The 19,886-nt window shown below is 47.4% G+C and overlaps 1 long non-coding RNA gene across 1 annotated transcript; it reads left to right on the top strand.

Moving 5' to 3' along the window:
- The first annotated feature begins 1,125 nt into the window (after window positions 1–1,125).
- LOC132657792 (uncharacterized) lies at window positions 1,126–11,794 on the top strand. Its single transcript, XR_009596455.1, has 3 exons — window positions 1,126–1,328; window positions 3,289–11,300; window positions 11,556–11,794. It is a non-coding gene; the product is annotated as an uncharacterized LOC132657792 (long non-coding RNA).
- The last annotated feature ends 8,092 nt before the right edge of the window (window positions 11,795–19,886 follow it).

The raw sequence follows: 19,886 nt of genomic DNA, 5'->3' as shown, positions 1-19,886 counted from the left end.
AGGGGTCCGAGAGGATGCTGGAGCTCGGAGCCCGGGGCTGCGTGCTCTACGGAGGTGGGAGGGGTTGGGGGGGGGCACCTGAACGCTGTGCTCTCTGCAGTTGGGGAGGGGAGAGGTGGGGGCTGAAGGGCTGTGGAGCCTGTACGCCCCCTTTTGTGTCCTGCAAAGGCCGCAGACCTTGTCTGTCTTTATGTACCCTGCATAGGGGAACGGTCTCTAGGAGCCCCCCGTGGGGATGTCTAGGAAGCCAGGACAAGGTAGGTATTCGTTGGAGGATCTCCAGGGACGCACCTCCTTGACCCTCTGTAAAGAAGCATCTCTTACCCCTTTCTTGCCCAGATCTTTGCCTGACCCCAAAGTGGCACTCTTGAAGCCATGAAGCCAGTCGCTCAGTGGTGCTCAACTCTGCGACCCCATGGACTGTAGCCTGCCAGGCTCCTCTGTCCGTGGGGATTCTCCAGGCAAGAATACTGGAGTGGGTTGCCATTTCCTACTCCAGGGGATCTTCCCCACCCAGGGATAGAACCCGGGTCTCTCGCGTTGCAGGCGGATTCGTTTACCGTCTGAGCCACCAGGGCACTCCTGAGATGCGCCCGCCAAATAGTAAAGAGGCCATCACCGCTCACAGTTTACTGCCGGTGTGCTCTCCGGTGGCACTGTACCCCCCCTTTAAGACACTGAAACCTCAAAACAGCAGAGTGCAGGGTAGCAGGAACAGGAAGCAAACATTTAAAGAGTGAGTCATCAGGTGTGATCCTGAGACGTGACCCTGGAGGGCTCCTGGGTCTGGTGTAAGCTGGTAGAAGGTATGTGCCACTGGTTCAGAGTGTTTACCCACATCCTGCCGGGACAGCACGCAGACCCCAGAGACGCCGTCTGCCACCGGGCACTGAAACCCAGCCTCCAGCAGGCTGTGCCTCTCTTAGTGAGAGCAGCTGCTTTCTGCTGCTGGGGTGTGGACCCGCCCCCTAGCTTCCTAACAAACCTGGCCCTTTGATCAGGAGCAGTCTTGCGTGGGTTAACCTGCCGGTGAATGGGGCCATTCAGTTTGTACACAGATGCTGCTGTTGGCTAGGAAAGCAAACAGAACCCAGAGTTCATTATTCCAGGCAGGAAAAGGTCAGCACCCAGTCCGCGATGGAAGAGGTCCAAGGTGCTCCTCGGGTGACCAGGTGTTGGCTGATCTCCTGAGAGAACCATGGCACATTAGGGGGCCCAACACTGCTTGCTGACGACAGCAAGGTGGGCCTCCAGCCGTGACGAAGCTCCGTAGCTGTGATGAGGCAGATCCATGCGTAGCCCACCACGGCTGCTTTGTCCATCAGCAGGTACTGGTGAACGTTAAGCGGGCACTGGGGAGACGGGGGTGGCGGGGATGGGGAGAAGCTGACCGAGAGCTGCGGGGTGGTCATCCGGTCTACTTAAGTCTTACTAGCACTGTCTGTAATGGAGGGTTTGGGGGGGGAATAGACCTGGGTACAGGTTTAAAAAACAAACTTTCTTTAGGCTATGTTGGGTCTTCGTTGCGGCTCAGGCTTTTCTCTGGTGGTAGGGAAGCTCGTGGGCTCAGTAGTTTCAGCTCCTGGGCTTTAGAGCCCCAGCTCAATAGTTGTGGCACACGGGCCTACTTGCTCTGCAGCACGTGGCATCTTCCCGGACCAGGGATGGAACCCGTGTCTCCTGCACTGGCACACAGATTCTTTACCACTGAGCCACCCGGGAAACCCTTGGGGACAGATTATGAGCTGGTTCTTGCTCCTGACACCTCTGACAAGTGCCCGTGTGTTTGTTTTCCACATCAGCTACTAATTCCCTAATTTCAGACAGCAACTGAGTGTCTGATGAGTGTCTGAATCTGGACACACTGCTGCTGCTGCTAAGTTGCTTCAGTCGTGTCCAACTCTGTGCGACCCCACAGACGGCAGCCTACTAGGCTCCCCCGTCCCTGGGAGTCTCCAGGCAAGAACATTGGAGTGAGTTGCCATTTCCTTCTCCAATGCATGAAAGTGAAAAGTGAAAGTGACTTAGCGACCCCATGGACTGCAGCCTACCAGGCTCCTCTGTCCGTGGATTGTCCAGGCAAGAGTACTGGAGTAGGGTGCCATTGCCTTCTCCGAATCTGGGCGCACTAACCTCTTGCAATTATCGTCAGACCCCACAAGTAATAGGCTCAGTCCCATAAGACCGCTCCCATTTCAAACTCCAGCCACAAGTCCCAGGCCTCCCCTGCTTCTGACCGACTGGCTAGAAATTGGGGTGTTCCCAGGATTTGGCTTCCATCATTTGCTAGAATGGCTTGCAGAACTCAAGGAGGCACTTGGTATCGAACGTGCAAGTCAGACTCAGTCGGGTCTGACTCTTTGTGACCCCATGGACTGTAGCCCACCAGGCTCCTCTGTCCTTGGAATTCTCCAGGCAAGAATATTGGAGTGGGTTGCCATGCCCTTCTCCAGGGGATCTTCCTGACCCCGAGATCTTTTGAGCCCGGGTCTCCTGCATTGCAGGCAGATTCTTTACCATCTGAGCCACCAGGGTATTACTGATTTATTGTAAAGGGTGCAACTTGGGAACAACCAAACAGGAGAGATACGCAGGGGAGGATATGGGGAATGGTGCAGGGCTCCCAGCCCCTCTCTGGGCGTGTCATCGCCCAGCACTGTGATGCATTTACCCACCTGGAAGCCCTCTGAATCCCGTTATTCAGGGTATTTATGGAAGCTCCATTATGGAAGCATGGTTGGTGAAATCACTGGCCATCGGTGCACAAGCTCCATCTCCCGAGCCTCTCTGGAGGTCAGGGGGTGAGGCTGAGAGTTTCAATCCCCAATCACACAATTGGTTCCTTGGGCAACCAGCCCTCATTCAGAGCTAACTAGGGCTTCCCAGATGGTGCTAGTGGTAAAGAACCCGCCTGTCAACGCAGGAGACGTAAGAGATGCCAGTTCGATCCCAGGGTTGGGAAGATCCCCTGAAGAAGGAAATGGCAACCCACTCCGGTATTCTGCCAGGACAATCCCAGGGACAGAGGAGCTTGGTGGGCTGCAGGCCATGGGGTCGCGAAGAGTTGGTTGGACATGACTGAGCAACTAAACCATCAGAAAAGGTTCAAGGAGTAATAACTCCTTTACTTGGAAGGGATATTCCCACTGTCCTCAGACTATGGGATTCTCAGGAAAGTTCCTGAGTGACAAACTTACCAGTTTTTATGGGGTTTTATCTCCCATGCTCTGGCATGTGTATTTTAGTAAGACATATGAAGTATGTTATCTGCTCTCTTCTGCTTTCCAGGTCTTATCAGCATTGCGATTGGCCAGGACAGAGTCTATAGCGTACTGAAAGCAGAAGTTGGTGGAAAAATTGGTGATTCTGGAGCAGTCTCATACAGCATATGTCTAGTTTGGGAGAAGATCGAAATTTGACGTACAGTGTCTACTGCGTGCAAATCACTTTTGCACCATCATAAACCTCAACAGTTAAGTCAAGCCATCCTAAGTGTGGGACTGTCTGTATTCTTTCTTCCCTTTACTGAGATCGACATCTCCCCCTAGTCTGTTCTCTGGCCGTAGCTATCACCTTTTCGGTGTCTGTGGACTTCTCGGTCCCTTGCGCTCATTTCCCACATAGTTTCCTGGAATTCTCTAAAGAGCATCCTTCTAGATAGATACGCCGTGAACAGGTTGCACGGATCCCCCTGCCTTCAGAGTGGCCTGGTTGCCCCTGGCTCTTGCCAGGCTCTCTTGTTCATCTCCAAGAGCTGCAGAAAATATTGTCATGTTTCTCTTTGCCCCATGATGTGACAATGTTTGGGAGGCACTGACTTGGAAGACCTATGCGAACATCACCCTGCACACCATAGCATCCACCTCTCCACTGGGTTCTCCATGCCTCTCAGACATCAACGATTTCTCCTTCCATCCTGCTTCCTTAGCAATAGCCACTTGTGATCTTGTCTTGACTTGATAGGAGCCCCCAGTCCATCAGCATGCTCTTTCCTTGCTTTCCTCTTCAGACATGCTTCCACAGCCTATCATTTCAATGACCTTCTTTTCACACTAGGATATTTAACTCTCCTTTGCCATTCTGTCTTTTTATTACCCCAGTCTTGAAAAAGAAAAAGGAAAAGACTACAGAATATCTAAACAGACATTTCTCCAAAGAAGGCATACAGATGGCCACAAAGTACAGGAAAAGATGCTAAACATCGCTAATTGTTAGAGAAATGCAAATCAAAACTGCAATGAGGGGACTTTCCTGGTGGTCCAGTGGTTAAGAATCTCCCATCCAACGCAGGGAACATGGGTTCGGTAAGATAAATCCCCTCCCCACCCCACCCATGCACCACAACTACTGAAAACCCACGTGTCAAGATGAAGACCCAGTGCAGCCAAAATTTTAAAATAAAATAAATGAACAAATAGAGTTTAGGCTCAGATAGCTTCTTAAAGTGGAGAGTGTTAGGCATTGAATGTGATTATTTTTAAAAAATGCCTACACTTGGAAAAAAAAACTACAATGAGGTATCACCTCACACTGGTCAGAATGGCCATCGTTAAAAAAGTCTACAAGTAACAAATGCTGGAAAGCATAAGGAGAAAAGAGAGCCCTCCTACCCTGTAGGTGGGAATGCAAATTGGTGCAGCCAGTGTGGAGAACAGTGTGGAGTTCCTTAAAAAACTAAAGACAGAGCCATATGATCCAGCAATCCTACTCCTGGGCACACATCCAGAGAGAGCCATACTTTGAAAAGGTGCGTGCCACCCCTACGCTCACAGCAGCACTGTTCACAAGGGACAAGACATGGAAACCAGCTAAATGTCCAGCTGGCAGATGAATGGCTGAGGCAGACGTGGTCCATATATACAATGGAATGTCACTCGGCCATAGAGAGAAGGCATGAGGCGACACGGCGCTTCCCAGGAGGTGCTAGTGGCAAAGAACCCATGTGCCAATGCAGGAGACGTGAGTTTGATCCCTGGGTCGGGAAGATCCCTTGGAGGAGGGCATGGCAAGCCACCCCAGTGTTCTTGCCTGGAGAATCCCATGGCCAGAGGAGCCTGGCGGGCTACAGTCCACAGAGTCGCCAACAGCTGGGCACGACTGAAGCGACTCAGCGTGCGCACAGGCAGCAACGTGGATGGACCCAGAGATGATCATATTAAGCGACGTTAAGTGGGACAAAGACACCGATCGTGTGAATCTCAAAAAGGACACACATGAGCTTATTTATGAAACAGAAAGAGACTCACAGACTTTGAAAACGAATTTATGGCTACCAAAGGGGAAAGGTCGAGGGTGGAGGGGTAAATTGGGAGTTTGGGATTAACATAAACATACTGCTATATATAAAACAGATAAGCCACGAGGTCCTACCATAGCGCACAGGGAACTCGACTCAATCCTCTATAAGGGAAGAGAATCTAAAAAAAAAGAGTATATGAAAGTGTTAGCTGTTCAGTCATGCCTGACTCTCTGTGACCCCATGGACTGCAGCCCACCAGGCTCCTCCGTCCATGGGATTTCCCAGGCAAGAATACTGGAGTGGGGCGCCATTTCCTTCTCCAGTGCATGTATATGTATAACTAAATCACTCTGCTGCACTCCAGAAAGCCACACAACATTGTAAATCAACCGTACTCCAGTATAAAACTGGGTTTCCTGGTGGCTCAGTTGGTAAAGAATCTGCCTGCCTTGCAGGAGACTGAGGTTTGATTCCTGGGTAGGGAAGTTCCCCTGGAGGAGGAAAGGGCAGCCCACTGTAGTATTCTTGCCTGGAAAATCCCATGGAAAGAGGAGACTGGGCTACAGTCCATGGAGTTGCAAACAATTGGACGCCACTGAGCATCTGAGCATCAGCCAATATAGAATAAAAATTAAAAAAAAGAAAAAGCCCATCTATCAGGGTTTCTCCCTTGCATGTGTTTATCCCTAAGCAATTGAACATCACTGGAGAAAGTCATATTACAAGGCATAACGATATAGTGAAAGTGAAAGAGTGAAAGCATTAGTCATGTCCGACTCTTTGTGACCTCATGGACTGCAGCCTGCCAGGCTCCTCTGTCCATGGAATTCTCCGGGCAAGAATACTGGAATGGGTAGCTGTTCCTTTCTCCGGGGGATCTTCCCGACCCAGGAATCGAAGCCAGGTCTCCTGTACTGCAGATGATTCTTTACCATCTGAGCCACCAGGAAAGCCACAAAGACGTGGCAACCAAACACAGTACTGGGCTCCTACGGTGTTGCCTACAGCCCTGTGGCAATCCTCTGGTCGGCTCTTTCTCACTGTCATGGTGACAAGCACACTATTTTTAGCCTCTGATCTCTGCCCTCAGCCTGCATTCTCAGTCTATGACCTACCTTCTTTATTTAGAAAGAGAACAGAGGTCGTTGGCTGGTCAGTTCCTCAACTTCCCCAAACTGAAACCAGAATGTGACAATATTTCCAGAACTGTTCTTGAACTATAGTGAAGTTCTTCCTATCTCACGCTAATCCTGTCTTTTTTTTTTTGCATTTCTTGTCTTTTAAATTGTAGTAGATTTGATGTAAAATATTATATACGTTTACAGGTGTACAATATGGTGATTCACACTTCTTAAAGTTTATACTCCGTTTACAGTTATTCTAGAACATTGGCTATATTCTCTGTGTTGTACCATATATCCTTGTAGCTTATTATATACATAATGGTTTGTACCTCTTAATCCCTTACCCCTATACTTCCCCTCCCCTCTTCCTTCTGCTCACTGGTAACCACTGGTTTGTTCTCTACATCTGCGAGTCTGTTTTCTTTTTATTTTATTGTTGTTATATTAACTATTTTCTTCTTTTTTTTTTTTTAGATTCCACATACAAGTGATAAAATACAGTATTTGTCTTTCTCTGTCTGACTTATTTCACTTAGCATAATACCCTCCAAAGTTTTCATGTTGTTGCAAATGGCAAAATGGCCTTTCTTTTTGTGGCTGACTAGTATCCCATTGTGTGTGTGTGCGGATCTTTACCCATTCACGTCGATGGGCACTTAGATTGCTCCCATATCTTGACAGTTACAGTAATGACACCGTGAACACTGGGGTGCATGCATCTTTTCAGATTCATGTTTTTGTTGCTTTTGGATACAGACCCAGGAGTGAAACTGCTGGATCATATGGTAGTTCTGTTTTTAGTTTTTTGACTTAAAAAATTTCTACTTGTCTTTTTGACCCTTAAATACATTCTTCTTCTCATCAACTTACTATCGCTCTTAACAAGGGATACTCTGCTGCTATTACTCAGTCTCTCCTGCTCACAGAACCTTTCACTGACTTTTTGAGAACTAATCGTTGTTTTCAATTGTGGTCAAACACACATAACAGAAAACTTACCTTCTAAACTTGCCTTTTTTGGACATGTACTGTTCAGTGGTGCTAAGAACGTTCATGGAGTGACCACATGAAGACACAAAGAAAAGATGGTTGTCAACAAGCCAGGGAGAGAGAACTCAGAAGACACCAACCTCCAACTCGATCTAGGATTTCTAACTTCCAGAATTGTGAGAATATGAATTTCTGTCTAAGCCATACAGCCTGTGGCACTTGGTTATGGCAGCCCCATGGAAACTAACCTATCACTTTGAAAAAAAAAATTTTTTTTTTTTTTTGTAGCCCCTTCGGGAATCTTAATTCAGGCATCTTAACCCATGCCCCCTGCAGTGGAAGCACAGAGTCTTAACTGCTGGACCACCAGGAAAGTCCCCTATATTCTCTTTCAAATCCATCAACTTCTATACATCTCTGTATTAGTCAGAGGTCGCTGGGTAATACATTTCCCCAAAGGAATGAAATTCCACAGCATGGATTGCCGGGGTCCAGCCCCGGTGGATCCAGGGTGATTCGAAGGTGGGGACGGAGTCGGCGTCTTTGGAAAAATACATATTTAATCACAGATATAGAGAGATTAGAAATGGATAGTGTAGTAGGAAGATCAGTGGAGAAAAGGAGGCTGAATAACTTGGATTACGTGAAATAGCATCCATGCTCCAGATGGGAATTCAGCCAGAAAAACGGGAGCAAGAAAGAAGCGACATGGGGGAATCAGTCTTTCCGGAAACTGATCCGATTTCTTTATTTTGGGGTTTGCTTATATACCTTTTGTTACACATAGGGATGAATACAGAGTCACGTGGGGGTCAGCAGTCCTGACCTTTGTCAAAATCAGGTGCTTCACATAAATGTATTAAAAAAAGGTCTTAGAGATATTATGTCATCTTCTGGCCATGAGTGAGACCTGCTTACATTTTATGATCCTTTCTTTCTGATAACCAAAAAAACTTATTTCTTCCAAGGGTGTTTTTTCTTAAACCAGGCACCACCCTCCAAGTAAAGTTACATTCCTATAGGGTGAGGGTGTAGTGAGTTACAATCAAGAAAGGAATTTATTCAACCCAAGGTTAATATGATTAGTCTTAAAGGTTAATACTTATTTCTCCTATATGCTTAAAGGTTAATACTTATTTCTCCTATATGCTTAAAGGTTAATACTTATTTCTCCTATATGCTAGTTATATTCATTATAAGGGTAGGGAACATGGAGATTTAGCAGCAAACATCAACCCAACAAATGAAAATCCTTTCACCGATGCTCCCCTTAAGATCTATTTAGTCTTAAGATATGATAAAGTTACATTCTTACACAGCAAGGACACAGTGATATATAACAAAGTACAGTGATCTATTACAAAAGAGAAAATCCATTAACTCAAAAAGTCTAGTATTGCTAATATCAAAAACTACCATATTTCCTTTGCTATATTCCAAATACATTGATTAATATATTCCCAGGTACCTAAGGATATAGAGGCCTGGCGGCGATCATTGACTCAACAAGAAGAAAAAGTCCTATGCTAATTAAGACTCTCAAAATACTCCAAAACTCTCTGAGCTGTTTATGGTTGAGAGGTAGTAAACAATCATGTGCCTAGTATGGATAATCCTGTCACACAAGCTAGTCTGTCAGCAGAGAGGTTTGACCTGAGACATCCTTGTCCCACCCAGAGCAGGGAATTAGCAGCAATTATTGACACAACAAATGAAGAGACCCTTCACCAATATAATTCCTAACCAACTATACTAATAATTTTAACTCCCCAAAATAATTTGCCTTTAGTAAGTCTAAAACATCTCGTGCCTCTCAGGTTGGGAGGCTGTAAGCAATCACATGTGGCCGGACAAACCTATACAGGTGGGCTAGATAACCTTCAGAGGGGTCCGTAAGCTGAAACACTCTTGTCACGCCCAAGAATTTTTATTGCCTTGGAGCTGCACGTTTACTCCTTCTCAGAGAGAAACGGTTATGGGGGAGAGCCCCCGTAAAGTCAGAGGTGTAGGTGAGAGCATAAAACAGACTCTGGTTTTGGGGTTAGATGCTCGGGAACAGGGGGTTTCCTGAGGCTTGATCACGCCTTTGCGTATGCCAAGCCTCCTTCCTCATGACCTTTGCCATGGGCGGAATTCCTCACGCTGGCCCCCGGCAATGGATGAAGCTTGAAGACATTACATTTAGTAAAATAAGCCAGACACCAAGTAACAAACACTATAGGATCCCACTACCACAAATACTGTAGTAATCCCAACACTATAGGATTCCACTACTTAAAGTAGCCAAATCCTTAGAGACAGAAAGTAGAATAGTAGTTACCCAAGGCTGGGGGCAGGGGGAATGGGAGTTCATATTTCAGGGGCCCAAAGTTTTAGTTTGGGATGATGGGAAAAAAAGTTCTGGGATGTATAGAGTGCTGATGGTTGTACCACCAGTGAATGAAGGCCACCGAACTGTATGCTCAAAAATGGAAAATTTTAGGTAAATTTTGTGTTATGTGTGTTTTACCACAAAAGTTAAAAGAAAGAAGACGGGACTTCCCAGGCAGTCCAGTGGTTAAGACTCTGCACCTCCAGAGCGGTGGGTGTGGATGTTGGGGGGTGGGGTGAGGGTGCAGGGTCGATTCCTGGTCAGGAAACTAAGATCCCCACATGCCTAAAGGCTCAGTCAAGAAAAGAAAAAAAGAAATAGAAAAAATTATGTAAAAATACATAAATAAAATGTAAAATTCAATTCTGTAGTTCCACTGGCCACATTTCAAGCACACAGCGGGGTCATCATATTGGATTGAAGTGTGTTTGTTTCTTAAACTCAGAAATCTGAAACTCTCAGTTTTTTGGAGTGTGGAAGCCTGTACTGGGCTCCCCTGGTGGCTCAGACAGTAAGACTCTGCCTGCAATGCAGGAGACTGGGGTTCAATCCTTGCCTGGAGAATCCCATGGACGGAGGAGCCTGGTGGGCCATAGTCCATGGGGTCGCAAGAGAGTTGGACACAACCGAGCCACTAACACGTTCACTTTCAGCCTGTGCTAGATACAGATCCCAGCAGTATTTAAAACAAAACAAAACTTTGTGACTAAGTGGGTTTTATCCTAGAAATGGAAGGATGGCTAATATTCAGAAACCGTTAATGAGATTTATCCCATAAACAGAGCCAAGTAGAAAAAAACCATGTGACTATCCCATATGCACTAAAAGGATATCTGACAGAACGAAATTTAAAAATTTGAATAAACAGGAAGTCAGGGTTCCTAAAGCTGTTAGACATCTGTGGCTCTCCAGGGCTCCTGCTCTGTGAAGAAATTTCTCTGGTCTTTGGTGTCAGGGTGGCTGTGGAAAGCTACTGCTTCTAGAATTTCCTCTCCAGGCTTCAGCGTGTATAAATACTACAGGCCAGGAACTTCCCAGCACGGGACCCTCTATTTGGGTTAGTTAAACCTCTTGTGGCTCAGAGGTTAAAGCGTCTGCCTCCAATGTGGGAGACCCGGGTTTGATCCCTGGGTCGGGAATATCCCCTGGAGAAGGAAATGGTAACCCACTCCAGTATTTTTTCCTGGAGAATCCCATGGACGGAGAAGCCTGGTAGGCTACAGTCCATCAGGTCGCAAAGAGTCCGACACGACTGAGCAACTTCACTTTCACTTTCACACCTCTTGTAAGCACACAGGTGGGAGCTATTGTCTGACCTTTTCTTTTTGGCTAGGCGACTCGTGGGCTCTAGTTCCCCCACCAGGGATTGAACCCATGCCCCTTGCATTGGGAGGCAGAGGCTTAATCACCGGACCACCAGGAAGTCCCACTATTGTCCGATTTATTAGGAAGACTAAAGGGGCCAAGACCCGCCTTCTTCTCCCTCTCTTAGCTGATCGCTTCCTTCCGGGGCTTTGAATTGGGCGGGAAAGAAGCAAGGACATTGGAAATTAAGAGCACAGCTTCAAGGGCGGAGGTATGAGGTGCTGAGTGCTGACTGGAGGGAGTGATGGGGGGCGGGGGCGGGGGCGGGGGCGGGGGCGGGGGCGGGGGCGGGGTGGTGGCCAGGCAGCTTCTTGGCCTGGGTGGCTGGGTGCACGTGACTTAAGAGCATTCTCTCCGCTGTGTATTCTTGGCTTCCGGCCAATTTACGTTCTCTAGCCATCCTCTGAGCTCGGCCATTTGCTCCGTTCTGTGTCCTGCCCTTAAGCCCCTCCTTTGCTTCCCACAGGCAGAAGCAACGCCTTTCATTTGCAGATCAGAACCCGGATAGGTAGCAACTCTCACCATTGCTGGAGACCCCCAGGAAACCTCCCCCCACATTTCTGAGAGGAGGTTTCACCCCCATGAGATGATTTTCTTTCTCCTTGAGATGCAGATTGGATTAACAGATGGTGATTTTCATCGTAATCTCTTCAGCAAAATAGACTGAAGTCTTCTGTTTGAAAGACGTAGGCTGCCTTTGGTGGAGGGGCCGGGGGGTGGGGAAGGAAGGAAGGAAATCTTTTTTGGTTTGTAAAACTCCCCTCCTAAACGTACTTATCAGATGGAAATAAATCAAGTCTCTGCTTATAAAGGACTGGATAAATAAGCTCTGGCATCTCCAGATAATGCGGCAAGATGTATATCTTAAAAAAAAAAAAAAGAATTAGGAAGCTCTAGTTACCTAAATGGAAGATTTCCCAGGATAACAGTCTTAAGCGAAAAAGGCAAGATGTGGGACCCTGTTACAAGGATTTAACCTTCTGATGAGAAAATAGAAAAATAAGAAGATGCATTCCTATTTTATTGTGTTTGTTTGTATAAACACTGCAACTGTCCACTAGAGACTCGAGAAAGTGCAGACCTCCCCAAGAGCGGGCAAAAGCCCCCACAGAACAAGTAGGGGCTTCCCTGATGGTCCAGTGGTTAGACCCCACACTTCCTCTGCAGGGGGCTCAGGGTTCATCCCTGGGTCGGCAACTAAGATCCCACATGCCTCCTGCTGTGTAGCAAAATAACAAAACCAAAACAAAAAACAAACCCAAAGCAGAAAAAACACAAACCAACAACAGAAAACTGAGATGTGGGACTGAAACTTCTTCCTGTATGTGTATAAATTTCAAATTCTAAACACATGAACACATTACTTACTTAAAATCATATCTATATATAGATTATATGACTCAAGGCACAGAAAATACTTAGGACAATGACTCCACGTCAGTCTATGCTAATTATTATACGATGCATAGTGCATATTAATATGATATAAAATATGCCATAGAAAGTTCTGGAAAGCTACACAAGAAATGGGCTCAGACCAAAGGGAAAGGAGGATTGGGCAATTGGAACTTTATCTACCCTTTTTGGTGCATTTTCTGAGTCCTCTCTCCTGGTAAATGCATTACCAAGACCAACCACAGAAGGATGCATGCATTTTAACGAGCTATTTATAATCTGCCAGGCAAGGAGCCTTACGATGACAAATGAATACAGATGACTTTTTCTCCTGAGCTTCTACGAGGAGACTAGAGGAATGTCGCAGTTCGCCTTCACAGATAAAAATAAGTGGGGATCAAAAAAAAAAAAATAGTGGGGAATCTAACATAAAAAATTGCGAAGGCTTGAAGGCCAAGACTGATGAAACCACGATCCACAGGCATGGGATTTATCGCATACCTATTGGGGATTTCAGGTGTGTGTTGGGGGGGTGGTGTCTGTGGCCTGGAGACGGGTCACCTCCCGGACGAGCTACCTGGGCCAGGTAACCTCTTCATACCCTCTGGGACCTCAGAACAGAGGCAGCTTCCATAGAAAGACCTCGTCTCAGGTCATCTTGGGGCTGAACCCAAGTTTTCACCACTTGCGGTCTTTCTGTCTAAATCTGTAGCGAAAAGGCATGGAGCCAGGCCCAAACAGACGAAAACAACTCAAGGCGGTCTGGGCCCTGCAGTGGGGGCGAGGGGCGGGGAGGGCGCATCCGTGTGGGTCGCCCTCTAGCGGACGGAGAGGGTAAAGCACGTTCAGCCTGGAAATGGAACAAGGGCGTCGGTCTTCCTTTCAGGGCTGGGTGTCAGGGGCGAGTGCGCAAGACCGACCGCCAAGAAGCTCGCTGCTCCGCCCTGCATGTTGGAGGAGAGGCGGGGAGGAACCAAACCCCTCGACTAGTTGTCCTTTTTGAGCAGGAAATCAAAAGGTATGGAGGATCCGCACAAGTCTCTTTTAGGCTGAGCGAAAGGGCCTTTGGAGGGTGTGACGGTTGAGCTCAGAGCTGAAGGACGAAGAAGAGCCAGAGGCCACGGAAAGCTGGACATTCTGGGCGCGGGAAAGAGCACGTGCCTCGAGGGAGAGGGAACCCCTTGGCCCCCTCCCGTCAGGGGACTGTCCTCACCCGCACCCCCGTCGACGTGTTTCTGAAACAGCAGAAAGCCCACGTGGATGAACCTGGGGCTGCAGAAGGGAATGGGGCAGGTAACATGGTATTGTCACAAAGACAAGGTATACGGGCCGAGGAAACAGAACACAGATTTCAGACACACGCGCACACATTGAAAGCTACCGATACGTGGAGAAGCGCACACAGCACCGCAGCGGAGGAAGGATGAACTTGTTGGTTTGTTTTGAACTCCTCAGCCAATGACCCTACCCAACTCAGCCCTGTCAGATTCTTTGCCACCCTGTGGACTGTAGCCTACCAGGGTCCTTTGTCCCTGGGATTCTCCAGGCCAGAATACTGGAGTGGGTTGTCATTTCCTTCTCCAGGGGATCTTCCTGACCTAGGGATCGAATTCCCATCTCTTGTGTCTGCTGCGTTGGCAGATGGGTTCTTTGCCACCGATACCACCTGGGAAGCCCCCTCTTACCATATCCCCAAATAAATTTCCAGATGCTTCTTAGGTCTAATTGAGGAAGATAAACAGAGCATGCTCAAGAAGAAGACCTCTTTGCGTACTGAAATTGGCAACAGCTTCTTAAACAGGACACAGAATCATCGTGTACAAATGAAACGTGGGAAACTGAACTGGAATTTCTGTCGCTATAGGTTGAATGTCTGTGGCCTTTGAAATTCATGTTTTGAAATCCTGACTCCTAACCTGAGTATTTGGAAGTGGGGGCTTTTGGGAGGTCACTAGGTCATAAAAGTGGAGCCCTTGTAAATGGGGTGGATGTCATAATGAAGGATCCCTTCATATATAGCTAATAGAACTCTATTCAGTACTCTGTAATGACCTCTGTGGGCTCTTTCCTGGTGGCTCACATGGTAAAGCGTCTGCCTGCAATGCAGGAGACCTAGATTTGACCTAGATTTGGGTCAGGAAGATCCTCTGGAGAAGGGAATGGCAGCACACTCCTGTATTCCTGCCTGGAGAATTTCCTGGATAGAGGAGTCTGGCAGGCTACAGTCCATGGGGTTGAGAAGAGTTGGGCACGACTGAGTGACTTTCACTACACTACTGCTGTATGTTTATGTATAACTAATTCACTGGGCTGTACACCTGAAACGAATACAACATTGTGTATCAACTATACTCCAATTAAAAAAAAAAAGAGAGACTCATCAGCGCGTCCTCCAGACCCTATGCCGTGTGAGAGCACAGCGGGAAAGGAGTCATCTGTGAGCCAGTGAGCAAACCCTCGCCAGTCACCAAACTGCTGCTGCCTCGATCTTGGTCTTCCCTCCTCTAGAACCATGAGAAATAAATGTCTTGTTTGTAAGTTACCCGCTCGGTGGTATTCGATTGCAGTAGCGCAAATGAAATAAGACATCTGTTCACCCCAAGTCACTTTCTTGCTGTTTTTTTTTTTTTTTAGTTGATTTTTGTTGGCATATAATTGCTTTACAATATTGTGTTACTTTCTGCTGTACAGCAAAGTGAACCAGCTACATATATACGTATAGCCAGCCCCTCTCTTTTTTTGGATTTCCTTCCCAGTTAGGTCACAACAGAGCTCTAAGTAGAGAGAGTTCCCTGAACTATACAGTAGGCTCTCACCAGTCATCCATTTCACACAGACTATCAATATTGATAGTGTGCATATGTGTATATATATGTGTATATATATATATATATATATATATATATATACGTTAGGTAGTTAGAATAGGGAAAAGGAATCCAGAATGTCAGTGGCTAAAAGACAAGGAAGTGAAAAGTCCTGGAAAATAGAACAAACAAAGGTCTGAGATCCGTAGTGGTGACCTCAGGTAAAACAAACAGCGCTCCTGGCTAGCCCTATTTACATAGGGCAGGCCCAGGGGGAGGAGAAAAAGCATATGAAAAGAGGAACCAAAATTGGGCTGGGGGCCTCTTCTCTTCACAGCATTCCTTCATGCCTCAAGGATGTTATTTTCCTTCACTTTCTAAATAAAACAGCTGTAACACGGAGCTGTAACGCTGGTCTGTCCGAGGGCTGTAATGCTGGTCCATCCGTCGCTTCAAAGTTTCGTTGTGACGAGATAGAACCGAGGCCGTTACAAACTCCCCGACATCTGTATCAGTCCCAAGCTCCCAGTTCATCCCCCGCTACCTCCTTCCTCCCTTGGTGTCCATATATTTGCTCTCTACGTCTGTGTGTCTATTTCTGTTTTACAAATAAGATCCTCTTTACCATTTTTTCTAGATTCCTCATATATGTGTTAATACGCAATATTTCTTTTCCTTTTTCTGATTTACTTCTCTCTGTTTCACAGTCTCTAGGTCCATCTACATGTCTACAAATGACCCGATTTCATTCCTTCTTCTGGCTGAGTGATGTCACGTTTGATGATCACTGCGGCACAAAGTCACAGTTCAAATGCTTTTGAACTGTGGTGTTGGGAGAAGACTCTTGAGAGTCCCTTGGACTGCAAGGAGATCCAACCAGTCCATCTGAAAGGAAATCAGTCCTGAATATTCACTGGAAGGACTGATGCTGAAGCTGAAGCTCCAATACTTTGGCACCTGATACAAAGAACTGGCTCATTTGAAAAGACCCTGATCCTGCTGAGAGGATAACAGGCAGGAAGGCCAGGGATCTCCAAACAGAGGAAATAGGCTACAAGGGTCAGACATTTTTATCTCTCCCTTAAGTGGCAGGAGGAAACAAATTACAAGTGTCAGATTTTTTTTCCTTCTCTATACAAAGTTAAAAGGAGGTTCCTCTTAAGATTCTGTGTGGTCATGGTGACACCTGGTTCCACCTGAATTTCACTTTTCTTAAGCCTTGAGCTCACCAATGCGCTTCTCTTATGGAAATGCTTTTCTTAAGCTATGTTAATGAAACTATGTATTTGCTTTGGAATTTGCATTTCTTCAAAATGGTTCCACCTAAGACTAACTTTTTTTCCTTTTCTCAAACCTTGGGCTGATAACAGCTCAGCAAACCAGTATTCGGATCACTTGTTGTATGGCTGGGGGATGACACACCTCGTTCCATCCTATCTCAAAAATGCATATTGGGGGGTGGGGGGGTGGGGGCTGGTGAAACTCCCTCAGCCTTGAGGTGTCTCTTTTATCTGATTAATAGCTTTCTAACAGACAGGGATCACCTGGCTAAAGACTAGCAGGGGGGCACTCTTTCTGCCCCCTTCCGATGTCTATGTCAGAAGCTTTCTCTGTCTCTTTTATACTTTAATCAATCTTTATCACACCAAAGCTCTGAGTGATCGAGCCTCGTCACTGGCCCCGGGTTGAATTCCTCTCCTCCAGAGGCCAAGAATCCTGCTATCTTTCACAGCTGAGCAACAGCCTTTCACCGGGAAAAACTGAAGGCAGGAGGAGAAGGGGATGACAGAGGTTGAGATGGTTGGATGGCATCACCCACTCAATGGACATGAGTTTGCATAAATTCCGGGAGTTGGTGCTGGACAGGGAAGCCTGGTGTGCTGCAGTCCATGGGGTCACAAAGAATCAGACATGCCTGAGTGACTGAACTGAACTGTAGCACAAAGGAGTCTCTGAAGGAGAGTGGGAAATGATACAAGTAGAACCCACTTTCTCTCTGGAACCAGTTCATGAATTGCAATTTACCCCCAAGTTTCCATGACAGTGAAGTGGGTGCTGGAAATTGAGTCTCTCCCAAAAGAAAATGTGGAGCCTCTGTTAGGGGGACCCTGGGCACGTCTGGAGAACCTCAGGGGAGTGTAGGGATTGAGACTAGTGCTGACAGGAATGTGGGTGCGGCAACTGTGAGTTAAAAATGACCTCTCACGTCCAGACCCTCTGCACAGCCTCTTGGCCTTATCATCCCCGAGAAAACACCAAGCCCCTGGCTTCCAGGGTGTGTGTAGGCCACCCAGGTTGTGTGGCTTCCAGATGTCCCAACGTACCAATCAGCCATTAAAATAATTCCTTTAAAATGTACTTATTTTTGGCTGGGCTGGGTCTTTGTTGCTGCGTCCTGGCTCTCTCCTGATGCAGTTAGCGGGGGCCACTCTCTAGCTATGATGCCTGGACTTCTCACTGCGACGGCTGCTCTCGTTGCGGAGCACAGGCCCTAGGGCAGCCAGGGTTTCTGTAACCGCAGCCCGTGGACTCAGTGGTTTTGGCTCCTGGGCTCTAAAGCACAGGCTCAGTAGTGGTGGCGCACGGGCTTATTGCCTCGAGGTGTGTGGGACCTTCCTGGACCGGGGATTGCACCCGAGTCTCCTGTGCTGATGGGCGGATCCCTTCCCACTGAGCCACCAGGGGGGCCCACTAGTCTCCCTTCTAGTCAGGAGACAGCCAGCTCCAGTGGGTAACTGGAGGAGAGTCTGTTTACAGAGGTGTGACCAGAGCCTAGGAAAACATCCCGGATCTATCGTTCAATGAAACCACGAGATGCAGAGTGGCTCAGGAGCTGCGCCATCCTTCGTCTGAGGAAAGGTTGGCACAGGGGAATGGACGTTCCTGTTGTCTGGGTTTTTGCATAAACACTGGAAGCGTGCCCAAGAAGCCATCCAGTGGTGGCGTCTAAGGAGGAAAGAGAGACCAAGTATTTAGGTGTAGCGGCAGAGACGAGACCTTTGAAAAGGTGTTCCTTCTCATATTCTTGGGGTGTTTCTTGTGGTGGTGGTGGTGGTGTTCCCCAGCCCTCTGCCCTGGGAGCCACCCCTCTCTGCTTGGTTTTCATGACTTCCAGCTTCTGAGATTCCACACAGGAGTGATGGTCGACAGTAGTTCTCCATCTGATTCACCGCACTTAGCATAATGCCCTCAGGGGCTACCCCTGTTGTTGAAATCTTTTTTCTTTTCTTCTCCTGGCGAAGGGGTGGGGCACCCTGAGGGACTTGCGGGATCTTAGTTCCCCGAACAGGGATGGAACCTGGGTCCTTGGGAGTGAAAACATGGAAGCCTAACCACTGGACCACCGGGGAATTCCCTCTCTCTGTTTTTTTTTTTTTTACATTCAGGTATAATTGACATATCACATTATGTTAGTTTCAGGTATGTGATGTAATGATTTCATAGTTGTATATTTTGCAAAATGGTCACTATAATAAGTCTAGTCGACATTCATCACCATGTCATTACAATTTTTTAAAAACTTATTAAAAAAATTATCTATTTTTGGCCGCACTGGGTGCCTTGGGGGAATCTTAGCTCCGCAGCTAGGACTGAACCCAGGCCACAGCTGTGCAAGCGCCAAGTCCTAATCGTCGGACTATCAGTGAACTCGTTACAGGGGTTTGTTCTTTCTTTCTTGTGATGAGAACTTTTAAGATTTACTCTGTTAGTTAGGTAAGTCGCTCAGTCGTGTCCGACTCTTTGCTACCCCGTGGAGTATAGCCCACCAGGCTCCTCTGTCATGGGATTTCCTGGGCAAGAGTACTGGAGTGGGATGCCGTTTCCTTTTCCAGGGATCTTTTTCCACCCAGGGCTCAAACCAGCAATCTCCTGCACTGGCAGGCGGGTTCTTTGCCACTGAGCCACCAGGGAAGCCCCATACCTCCTTACACAGATGCAATATTTTATAGGACTGACATTTTATAACTAGAAGCTGGTACCAGTTTGCAACCTTTTTTCCTGATATGGCCACCATTTTGTCCTTTTTCCTTTGCAGGCTACCATGTAAATTATTACCGAGTCAGAAGCTGGGTATATAATTTCATCTGGCTAGCAGGGAGCCTTGGGCTTGCCCGGTGGCTCAGTGGTAAAGAATCCACCTGTAATGCAGGAGATGAAGGAGATGCAGGCTCGATCCCTGGGTGGGGAAGATGTCCTGGAGGAGGAAATGACAACCCACTCCAGTATTCTTGCCTGGAGCATCCCATGGACAGAGGAGCCTGGGGTCCATGGGGTCATGGAGAATCGGACACAACTGAGCGCCCGAGCACACCACGCAGCAGCGAGCCTTACGACTGGAAATGAAGGCAGATGCACCGTAACCTGGAGTCTGCAAGGAGACTTAGCGAGCTGGTCCCTGGGGAGGAAACATGAGCCTCGCTGCAAAGATAGAGTTAGCGATAACAATCAATCAGTGATTGCTGACCTGTCAAACAGGCAGCAGGAAGGAAGGCCAGAGCTTGACGCCAAGGGTCCTTATTTCCAGACTTGGGTCCTCTGGCATCTCTCGCTGGGGTCTGGCGTCTAAATCAGGCTGCATCCGCGCTGGCGGGTCA

This window comes from Ovis aries, chromosome 14 (genome assembly GCF_016772045.2).
Source record: "Ovis aries strain OAR_USU_Benz2616 breed Rambouillet chromosome 14, ARS-UI_Ramb_v3.0, whole genome shotgun sequence".
Taxonomy (NCBI): domain Eukaryota; kingdom Metazoa; phylum Chordata; class Mammalia; order Artiodactyla; family Bovidae; genus Ovis; species Ovis aries.
This window is presented reverse-complemented; position numbering and strand designations above follow the sequence as displayed.